Genomic DNA, 12385 nt, shown 5'->3' with positions numbered 1-12385 from the left:
TACCAGGGGCTCACAGTCAAATAACAGATCTCATGATAAAGAGGGTAAGTACCTATTAAGTATCAAGTTCTGCTCTAGGTGCTAGGAAGTTGACAGTGAACATAAGAGATAAATTCCCTACTGTTGTGGAGTTTATATTCCAGTGAAAAGCTTTACAATACAAATTATACAGGGCCTTAAAAAGTGTTACATTCTGGGCTTCCCTGGTGGCGCAGCGGTTGAGAGTCCGCCTGCCGATGCAGGGGACATGGGTTCGTGCCCCTGTCCGGGAGGATCCCACATGCCAAGGAGCGGCTGGGCCCATGAGCCATGGCCGCTGAGCCTGCGCGTCCGGAGGCTGTGCTCCGCAACGGGAGAGGCCACAACAGTGAGAGGCCCGCAAAAAGTGTTACATTCTATGGAGGAAAAAGAACTGGGAAGAGGAGTAGGAGAAATCAGAGGAGTACAAATTTAAATAAGGTCTGGAAAAAAGCCTCACTGAGCTGGTAACACTGGAGAAAATATCTAAAGGGAGAGCAAGCTAAGGGGATCTGTAGGAGAAAAGTGTTCCGGGAAGAGGAAAAATGAGTGCAAAGGCCCTGAGGCAGAAACATGATCAGTGCATTTGATGAACAATAAGGAAGTCGGTGTGGTTGGGTCAGAGTGACCAAAGGAAGAGAACAGATCATGTATATTCTTTACAGTCACTATAAGTGACTTTTAGACTAAGATGGGGCTTCACTGGAATGACTGGAACAAAAGAGTAGCAAAATCTGTTCTTAGCTTTGAAAGGCTCATTCAGCAGAGGAGCTGAGTAGAGACTATATAGCAAGGGTGAAAGGAAAGATTGTTTAGGAGATTATTGCAGTAATCCAAGCAAGGGTGGGTGAGGGCTAGGGCTGAGTGATAGAAATGGAGGTAGTAAGAAATGGTTAAATTCTGGACATATTTAACAGATGGAACCAACACGATTTCAGTACAGATGGGTGTGGAGTGTGAGAAAAAGAGATGAGTCAAGCATGACTCTGCGTGTTTGGCCTGAGCTAGTAGAAAGATATTTCTATTTACTGAGATGAGGAAGTTTGTAAACAGAGCATCGAGGGTGGGGACGGGAGAAGATCAGTTCGGTTTTGGATTTGTCGCTCATCCTGGTGGAAATGTCAAGTGGGCAATTGGACAAGTGAAGATGAATTCAGGGGAGACGTCTGTGCTGAAGAGATGCATTTAGAGGTTGTTGGCATTTGGGTGGAATTTAAGGAATGAGTCTTAATGATATCATCATGGGAGTGAGTGTACACAGAAAAGAGAAGGACTTGCCCATCTCCAGGGGCTGCATTAATGCTGAGGTACATATCTCATCTCTTATACTCTCCAATCTATTGCAAAACCGATACTTTTGTAAAAGAAAACAAAAGTAAATTATTGGAGAAGGGAAATGGAATAAAAATGAAGACATACAAAATACAAGCCCACATTTTTATTATTAGATTCAGCAAATGTAAGATTACATTTCAATAATATAATCAGAATAAAACACAATAAAGAAAAGATGACCAAAACTACACATTGTTCATTGAAATTATGGATATAGGTGATTAATAAGAGCATTGCACTTGTACCTTTTTATCCTTTTGCAGTTTTAATCAAACAAAACATTATTAATGAAATAGTGATTCCCCATTTTCAGAATCTCTACATACATTTTGAACATACACTGTAGATATCTGTGTATAACTTTTTAAAGTGATAAATGAGCTTGCTTCTTGCTGTTAATATATCTCCTCTAGGATGGACTGATGATGACAGTACTCGTTGAGAGCAACGTACACCTAAATTGTTGCCATGTTTTGTTTTAATATTACTCATGGTTGAAGAGGCAGGCTGATGAGAATGGAAGAAGAAATTTTAAAGCAATTTCTGCAGGCTCAGAATATTCATTTTTTACTTTTATTCAAAATGAAACAAAGGAAGTCATATTTCCAACATTCATCTTCAATCCTTCATCAGTAGTTAGTTTCAACAATTTATCTGATAATGTTAGAGTTGATTTAAATTATCTTTCAACAAAAAGAATGGATTCAAACATTATATTCTTTTCAATTGACTAATTAAATTTAAACTATCACACATAGCAACAGGGTCCTGTTGTATATGCCCAGTACCCAGCTCGTATCAAGTGTGACTCACCACATGAGTTCAAAGATGCCCAAACTGTACCTGCTCCGGCTATGAACAATGAGGAGAGCCCAACAGCTACAGATGTGGATGTGCTGGATAGTAACAATGTCACACTGCTCTAAATGTTTCTAGGTGTGTTCTCTCAATCCCTGTTCTTATTTCACTGTGAACTAGTAACAGTTTGCAGACCAGCACTGTCCACACTGCTATCATGATACAGAATAGCAGGGCGCTGCACAACTCCAGGAGTACCAAGCATGTAGATACCTCTGTGAATGTGCCCCCTGGTGTTAATCCGTTCTAAAACCTAAGAGTTCTAAGAACTGAACACTGGGAGATTGCAACTTTTGGAGCTCAGGTTGCTGAGACTCTGTGAAGCAGAAGCACAAATAGGATGAGTCAAGCCAGGAGACTCTGGTGTCTTCGAAGGCAAGTAATCCACTAGGTCAAATACTGCTGATAACGAGACCCAAGAAATGACCTATAGAATTTGCAGCTTGGGCACTGATGACCTAATGGGGAGATGGACGGTATGATTGGGAAGTTCAGAGGTTACCAGCAAGCAGATCAGCTCCAAACTGTGTCTTCGAGAGGACTGATTTATGTGAGCTTTAAGAGTTTTATGAGCCTTTACCATTTTGACAACGGAGAGATGAAAAGCTCCCCAGGAGGAAGTACCATCATACACAGGGCTGTAAAGTCACAGAACATAGAAAGCCTACTCAAGTCCAGGATTATGCTAATCACCAGGCTCAGATCTCACTCTCTCTGACTGGCCAAAGCACTTTGCGTCTCTGAGGCCAAGATGCTACTGACTCCGTGTACCCTGCTTTGATGATGTTCTTCATGTGGGCCTATGGGAGTGCTGTCCTCCCACTGTGCCCAGCATGGACCTTGGCACCTAGCACATATCTACTTTACATCGACTTCCATGACAATAAAATCATATGAGTGTTGTTTTGGTTTTACTGCTCAGGATCGAGACAACTGGTTATTTGAAAAGAAATTAATTGGGAGAATACCTCTGTGATGTAAAATAGCCCCGAAGAATCAAGCGACCTTAACCCCAGTGCTCTCTCCATTCCTGTTGGACTATTCCCCCAGCCTGTGTGTAAATACCATGGTCCCGTCTTGCTGTTGCCTCACCCTTTAAAAACCTCTAGTTGCTGCTGCTGCTGCACTAAAAGACAAATCAGGAAAACATCTCACTGCTTGAGTCAGGTCCCCCAGCTCATTAGAAACACAGTGAGGTCTTTTCAGAGGAGAGAGTGCCCAAAGGCTGCTGACCTCCAGGATCCACTTCCAAGATGGACTTTAAACAACTGTGTGGTATTTTGCTACCTCCCATCAGGAAAAGGTGAATCAGGGTGTCTGTCTTGTCAGGACCCAAAGAGCATCACCATATTTCCTCAAGATTCAACATCCATTTCCTTTTTGCTTTTATCTTAGCGTAAGGGAGATGTAAGATAATTTTGAAAACAGAACAAATAGAAATGGAGGGTTTTAAGAGGGTGAGATGTATAAGTGCTAACTGGCCTTAGATATGACTTCAGGAGAGGTCAGTGGGAGCTGCCGTGTGCAGTCATGTGACCCAGCAATGCCTCCTCTCTTCTCTCCACCTGTGAAAGGTGTGGGCTGGCCCCAAAGGTCCCTTGCAGCATGGGCAGTGGCGATGCCTCATTTCTGTCCTTTATGTAATTATCTGTGGGATTGTGGGCTCAATTATCTTGACATTTAAATGCTGAGTAATTTTCTCAAAATATGCACACTCTCTGCAGGATAAAGGCAGTGTGCGTTGTGTTCCAGACAGCAGTGTAAATGAGGTAACAATAGCATATGAGGCCTGGACTAGGTCAGGGCTGGGAGGCTTCTGAGGTCCCAGAAGGCAAAAGTCAAAAGCTGCTTTGAAAAATTCAAATGTTTTGTGAGTCTCAAAGGGCAGCACAAAATCTGAGATGATTCACTGGTTGAACCTGAAGAGAGAGGCTTCCAAGAGGGAGCGAGAGAGCGGGGCTGGCAGGGGAGCTCCGCAGGAAGGCCTGCCCCGGCCTGAAATGAGGAAGAAGCAAATCTCTGTTCTGGATTCTGATGCTCAGACACAAACCCACCTTGTTTGACCCTTGAATACAAAATCTGGAGAAACGTATCTAGTCTTCAACAAAAAGTAGGAAAGAGCTGCACCACTGCGGAAGAAGAGAGACAAGAATTCTCAGCAGCCCTAACTCTGAGTCCAGCCTACACCTACTGAAACAAGTGAAAGAGAGCCCACCCCAAGGTTGACAGCTAGAAGCAAAATCCTGAGAAGGCAGATGTGCTGGAGGGATTGTCAGACTACGGAGAGGCGTGTGTCCTTGCAGCAGCATTGTGCCAGAACAGCTCTGCTTGGAGTTGTCAGCCATCACATCGTCACGTTGGGGCCTGGGAGTGGAGGGGACTCCTGTGACATGCGGAGTGTTCGTAGTACAGTGCCTAAGACCAACTTGCATCAGGGGGAGGGATTTCAACTGAACCAGAGTTTCAATCAATCAATCAACTAGGAGCATGAAAGGGGAGCAAACCCACTGAATAATGTCCCACATTGCTGTCGCCTGGGGAAATACTTGTCACTCAAGCCTGGGAGTTCTCCTTAAAGAGCCACGGCAGCCTAGTAGGAAGGGCTTCAAGAAGGAGCCAATCTGTTTAGCTCAGGGCTCTTTATCAGATCTAGGAGTGCTTACAGGGATCAGCTAACTCTGGGAAACCAAAACAGCTCCAGTGGAATCTTCCAGATATTCCTTTCATTTATCCATGTACATTTGCTTAAGGGTTTTCATTGAGAAAACAGTTAACACCACTGCCTAGTGATTTCAAAGGTCTGTTCTGACGCCTTGTGGTTCTATTTGAAATGCCTTTGTAAATGAAGTTAGACAATAGGATAAATACGTTCCATTATTTTCTTCCAAGTAGGGTTACACTGTTCATCTCAGAGACATTTACTGAGCAACTACTCCATGCTACACACCACGCTAGACACTGAAAACAGTGATGTCTGAAACTCAGAGACCAACGATGAAGACTTCATTCAAGGGCAGAGAGAGAAACAGACACAAGTGTGGTCTTCAGCACACATTGGGTTAAATGTAGTGCTAGAGGGATGTACATAGTACTGTGTGAGCTTTGAGCAAGTAATTAACTGGCATTGAGAGCAGGGATGTGAGGGAATGAGGCACAGAGGAGGAGGTATGTGAGCTGCATCCGGAAGCAAGAGATTTCACCAGGTGCTGAATTGGAGAAAGAGAGCATGGAGTTGGGAGAAAATTCTATGCATGGGGATTGGCATATGCAAAATAGTGTTGACCTGAAACCTTAATATATACTTGTGCCAGTTAATGAGGAATAACCACCACGAGCTTGGACTGACCAATTGCCAGGTGCCCCAGGAACCAGTCTTCCAGTTCCATAGAACAACAAAACAGGACCAGACAAAAGAATGAATGGATTGGAGCTGCTAGGCTCCAGGCCTAGAACCTACCTGTTTCATCACTGTCAACGCTCCAGTCTCTGAATTACCCCCTTCAGGGCAATGGGGGCAAGAATAGAGAAGCTGAAATAACCAAGGCTGTCAGAAGCACAGACATATTCATACTGAAGCAAATCATAGGCTGACTGCATTACAGGGGATCAGATTTGCTACTTTGCTTTTGGCAAATCTGTAAGAGGAAATGAAACTCTTATGGACTGAAAAGATGGAGATAAGTTTAAAAAAAGATTTGGCTTTTCTCAAGCCACAGAGCATACAGCTGAGAATCTGAGAGTGCAGAGCTGGTAGGAAATGAAGCTAGAGACATAAGCAAAAAGATTAAGACTGCACATTCAGTGCTGAAGAGCATGGACTTCACTCTGCACTACTGAGACCTTTCAAAGAATTTTAAGCAGGGAACTGGCATCACCACGTTTGTGTTTCAGAAAGATTACCTTGGCTTCAGTGCAGTTGGATGGATATGAGGGTAAGACTGGAATCAATGAAATGAGACTTCTTAGCGTTGTTTATATAATCCAGGCAAGATACAAGTGATAGCTAAATAAGCCACAAGGACTTTGAATGTTTGGGGTGAGCAGGAAGAAAACATGGGTGACTCTAAAGTTTCTGGACTGGGAAACTACATTCAAATTAGTGTCGTTCACTGCGCTAAGGAACACAGGAAGAACATGCCTGGGAAGAATGATGTGTAGGTGGATGAGACCAGACAGTCATGTTGATTTGAGACTCATGGGATATCCAGGTTGGGAAGTCCAAATATCCAGAGTTGTACACATGTGTCTGGTGCACCAGAAAAGAAATGTGGACGAAGACAGAGATTAGGGAGACGTAGAATGATGGGGGGAGTGAGAAAGCCAGATGAGGAGGAAGTCTCAAGCAGGACATCACTGTGAGAAAAACGGCAGGGAGGAACTCAGGGTGGGTGGTACCCCAAAGTCAGGAGGAGTCAGGTTTAAAATTGTGGGTGTGGTCCAAAGTGTTAAGGACCGAAGCAAGGACAAGAAGGTTACAGATGGAGAAGTCTCTTTTGGCAACTCCAAGGTTACTGCTGATTTTGGCTTGGGCAGTTTCAGTCAGGTGATGAGGATATGAGAGCTGGATTAAAGTGAACTGAGGCCTGAACAGGAAGGGAGCAGGCAACCAAGAGGGGAGGGAAACGATGTAGCTGCAGTAGGTGCAGAGTGCTGAGCTGCAGAAGAGACCGGTGAACCTTTTTTGTTTTCTTTTCTTTTTTAAGATGAAAGAGACTTGTGCATATTATCAGATGTGTATATTGTCTTATTTGTGTGTTTCATCAGGTGAGGCTTTAGAGAGAGCCAAGTTCTGCAAGAGCACATACGTCCAGAGCACAAGCAGGGACGCTTCTCTTCACATGGGAGAGAAGGAAGGGTAGGATGGCCGTGTGCACTTGTAGATGAGTTTAACAGGGTGGGAGACATAAGGCTGAGGGATGTCCAGCCTAATTTCCTCTATTTTCTAAATTAGTCACAAGCTGGCCATCAAATAGGAGTCTTCCATTTTATCCTGATCTTATAAAGTAAGCATCACAGAATATCACAGAAGCCTTTGCAATTTATTTTTTATCCAACTGTACCTGAGGAGCCCTCATCAAGAATAGCAGGTTGGTGAGAGTAAGTAAAACAAACATTTCAGGTATTTGGGGAAAGCAAAACTTCACGCCCTAATGTCAACCCAAAGCAAGCATGTGTGTGCACGTACACACACACACAACTCTAAGACACGGGCAGAAATGAGGAGAGCCATAATTAAATGATAAGAACTACTCACCTCTCCCAAAAATGAATCTGACCAAACCAAAGCAGCTTCCAATCAGGCTGAGCCTTAGCCTGTAGCTCTCTCCAAAACTCTTTCCTTAGCAGGAAATAAGCAGTAATCATAATGATAAAAATTGGTTCAAATTCAATAAAAAATGGACCAGTAGAGTCTCTCCTGGGCAGGAAGTGTGTCTTCTCCATTTCCTTGTTCCCAGGGGCAACCAAAAATGAATGTACTTTATGAATGTTTCTTCACTGAAGAATGAACAATTTATAAAACTAGTTTTTCAGTAACTCTGCCAGGATAATGATATGGTCTATCTAAGTGAAAAAGTGGCCAGATATTTTAGAAATATCAGAAGCTATTAGGTGGAGCAAATAAGGTGAGGGGAGAGTTAACAGTGGCTACAGAGTTTAGCACAATGGGACAGGCTGAGTGAGATTATTTCCCCTCATCAAATTCCCAGTGACTAAGAGGCAACTTCACTCCATTTTAATTTGGTAGGCACTTGAGCGTTTGCAACCTTTGTCTTTGGAAGCTCTGAGCGTGTCCCACGCATCAGAGGTGATCCTTTGGGGCAGTGGTTCAGCCACCTCCATCTGAAAGTCTCCCCAAGGGGTCATTCCTGCCTCACAATCTTATCTGTGGCAAAATACAACCCAGGTTGATTTTGTATTTAATCATGAGAATGCTTGAAGGCATGCAAATGGTAGGCATTCGATAAAGACAGACTATGTTTATTACTAACTTCGGGAGTAGTTTAATTGTATTTTCTGTTCAGGCAAAATAAAGATAGTTTTCATTATCTTTTGCTTTGGTTACCTGTGTTTCTGCACAAGATTTGTTTATAATGAATTTTTTTCTTAGAATGTAAATTGCCTCTCAATTATTTTTATAACAACTTCAAAAGGATAGAGTACTGGGCATCTTTTAAGGAGTTCCACGCTGTGAGCCAAAGACACCCCATTTCCCTGGAACTTTCTACCCCATTCATAAAAGTGGGCTGCTTACAATCAGTTCACATGGAAAACCCTCTCCCCACGGACAAGGTTGACTGGGCTGAGGGCGGACGCCTAATACAAACTGGGTAGTTTCCAGTCCATTTTTTTAGAATTTTGGCGTTGTGGATAGAGATTTCAATCCCAGTGTGGTCTGGTGTCTGGAACGGAGAAGCGGTAAACCTCAGAGCTATGGGGCAGGCACCTCCTGCCATCTGCACTGAGTCACAGGGAAAGCCAGTCAGCAGGGAGAGAAAAGAGAAGTTCAGCGAGAAGCAGGCATGAGAGACAGGGAGGGTCCTCCTCAGCTCTCATTTACTCCATTCCTAGTTCCAGAGGACCATGCCCCTTTTTTTATTTAGCAGGCTTTTACCTGCAATCACAGAACCCTAGAAAATACAGAGCTAGTGCCTCTAACTCTACTCAGCCACCCACATAGGGTTTCCCAATGCCTGGCACACATTTCCATTATAATCAGCAGAAACTTCTTTAAACTCATTCCCTCCCAATAGATACAATATTAACCAAAAAGGACTTCATTACGCAAACAGTTTCATTCTGAGGAGGAAAGGAAGCCTTAGAAGTTTTGATAGAATATATTCTGACAATGAAATTACATCAGACTTTTGGACGGAATTCAATTTGGGCCTGAATGTCTTCTGCAGAGTTTCAATTGTGTGTGTGTGTGTGTGTGTGTGTGTGTGTGTGTGTGCGCGCGCGTGTCTGCATGCTCAAAGCCACTTGCAATTCCTGTTATATATAATAGGGCCCTCACTTACCTGAAGCAGACATCTGCAGTGTGAGCCAGGAAAATCAATAGACTCAGTTGTCAAACTCAAGTCTGTCAAACTGTCAACACAGTTCAGCATATCAACCAAATGCATGTATTTCCTTAGCTCGGAGAATTGATATTTTGGGACATTTTCCAGCCTAGGATTGTTAAAACACTCCAAATATGTCCTGTGTGGTTCACAAAATCCAAGGAGGTAGTAACATTCCATGAAGCCAGCTCAAATCCTTTTAGCAGCGGCAAGCTTGTTACCTCATAACGCAGCTCATTTCCTTAAGTGAGACAGTACACTGCCTTCCAATAACATTGTCTAATGAATAAATCTAGAAACTCTAAACAATAAACCCATAGGTTTTTTAAGAATTAAAGTTAACTGTTTTACCAAAATTGTTTCTGGAGCAAAATCCAAAAACAGGAACTCCAAAAGCACTGATGTAATGAGCACTTGTGTAATTATTTATTCACTAGGCCTGCTTCATAAGACTGTCTGTCTGTATTGATAGATTGCATGTCTCTCTTTCTTTCTTTTAGCAGCAAATCAAAAATGAAATGTTAGTCATAGCCAAACATTTCAAGAGCAATTTATAAAAATCCCTTCTAATATATTTTACTGTAAGAGTATTGTATTAAATGCAGGATATTAATTCATTTTAACCTGTTTGATATAATGAGGAGATGAAGCCTTGAAAAATAAGAATATCCAGCCCTGAAGAGAGACTTTAAAACGTTCTGGGAAATGGGAGGTTCTATTCTCTGTTGATCAACAATGTCCATACAAATTGGTGTGACCTTCAGAAACCAATGCTGAATAAGAAGACAGAAATCAGAAGAATTTAGCCTAAGCCTTTTGTCCTGGCTAAGGGAAAATCCACCATATCCAGAAGCAGGAAGCAAGGGGACCCCAGCTGTGTGTAGGCTGGCAAGGACCCTACAGGGAAGAGAGGAAGCCTGGCAAGGTGCCTGTGAATTTACCACAATCCCTTACGATTGCTGCACAAGTTAAGTCTTACTGCTGTTAAGGGGGTTGGTATTTTCCTCAGTTATTTTTTTATTGACACTTAAGGGAAATTCATTCAGGAAAACAATATTTATTTATTATTCCTACTATGTGCCAGATAACATGCTAGATACTTCACATTATTTCTTCCCTCAGAGCATTTATAGTCTGAGAGGATACAGAGTGTAAGTAAACAAATAGTGCTACAATTACAGACTGTGAGGACGGTTCTGATGGTAATAAAACCAATGCAGTAATAGAGAACAGGCAGAGTGTCAGAGAAAACTCCTCCAAGGAAGAGGTACAGAAGCCTGAATGATGAGACACAGTCAGCCATAATGAATGGGATGAAGTGTGGCCTGAACTGAGGGGCCATCTGGCTTGAGAACTTCTGTTCTAGGACAAAGGTAGGTGTTATTTTATCCAAATTTTATAGATATGGAACAAAGGCTTAAGCAGGTATGTATCCTGCCCAATTCACTCTGTTAGTAAGTGTTACTGTCAGGATTTGAAGCCAAGATTGTCAGCTTCTAAACACCTGATGTTTCCACGGCACAAGAGAAAAGGAAAGGATCTAGAAGAAAGTAATCAAGAGATGCCTTGTGGCAAAGGATGGTTTGGAGAAGCTTTGACAAGACTAGGTATTTAATAATGACTAACACTGAGTGAGTGCTTATTATGCACCGGGCACTGTTCTAAGGGCTTCACATGCATTCACTCAGTTAAATCTCAGAACAGCCTGATAAAGCCCTGTTAAATGAGTGCTATCATTATCACTTATCATAAATAAGTGAGGAAATTGAGGCATAGGCAGGAAAAGTAATTTTTTACGGTGATGCAAATGGAAATTGTGGATCAGGAGTTAAGCCCGGTTCGTACCAGAGCACAAGCTCTCCACCATGATGCAACACTTGCTTTAGTAAGTACCTACTAATAACTAGTCTACAGACTCGTCTCTTTTACCAGGAGATCTTGTGAATCTATATTTTAGTCAACTCCAACCTGTCATGCCCAAGTGTGAACTTTAAGAGGATATTCCCTGAATCAAAAAATATGTCAGGGCTTCCCTGGTGGCGCAGTGGTTGAGAGTACGCCTGCCGATGCAGGGGACGCGGGTTCGTGCCCCGGTCTGGGAAGATCCTACATGCCACGGAGCGGTTGGGCCCGTGAGCCATGGCCGCTGAGCCTGCGCGTCCGGAGCCTGTGCTCCACAATGGGAGAGGCCGCAACAGTGAGAGGCCCGCGTACCACAAAAAAAAAAAAAAAAAATGTGTCAAAGAGTTTGATAAAAGGGTGCCAAGTAGCTCAGTATTCCCCATGTCTCTGCCTGATCCATATGCCAAGAAGCTTCAGCCAAGAAATAAATCTTGGCCATGGCATTAATCAGCTCTAAGAAAAAAAATTTTCCAAATGTCATTTGTTTAGTCAGAGACTTGCAAGAAAATAGCCTATTCCTCAGCAATGGGAATATTAGCATCCTCTGGTTTGTCTTTAGAGCTGAGATTTTTCACCAAAATGAATCACAATTGCTCCATGAAAATTAAAATTCAACCATACTTATTAATAAATATTGATATCTCAACTTTCTTAGAAACATAAAAACATAACCCAGTTAATAAAAAGAGATTGTCAAGGGCAGAGGATGCAAAGGGCCCACATCAACAATCTAAGCAAAGGGGATTCTGAGGGGATACGCCCAGGGAAATGGACAAAGCACCTTTTTCTCCTATAAATGATTATATTCATAGTATCCTGGACCACAGATTTTAAACGACATTCACCATAATCACTAGGACTCCAGAACAAAAGGGATGAATAATACCCAAGATGTGGAAAAGCATGGGGGAGAAAGAGTACTGTACTGAAAGTCAGTAACAGCTGTGCAATAACCAGGCAAGTGACCTCAATCACTCCCCTGCAACCCCTCCCCCCACTTGCACCTGCTACCAGCATCCTGAGACACTGTGTCTCTCTGAGAAATAAGGAGTTACACCAGATGTTCTCTGAGGACTCTTCCAGGGATAATACCATCTGAACTTCTATGGCAATTTATGTAGTAGAAACAGGATGGGAGGGATAGACAGCATCAGGGAGGAGTGATAATGAAAAGGAATGCATGTCTTTTTTTTTTTTTTTTTTTTTTTTTT

Source organism: Lipotes vexillifer, unplaced genomic scaffold (genome assembly GCF_000442215.2).
Source record: "Lipotes vexillifer unplaced genomic scaffold, Lipotes_vexillifer_v1.1 scaffold604, whole genome shotgun sequence".
Lineage (NCBI taxonomy): Eukaryota > Metazoa > Chordata > Mammalia > Artiodactyla > Lipotidae > Lipotes > Lipotes vexillifer.
The sequence above is the reverse complement of the archived record's forward strand: the minus strand, read 5'-3'. Positions refer to the sequence as shown.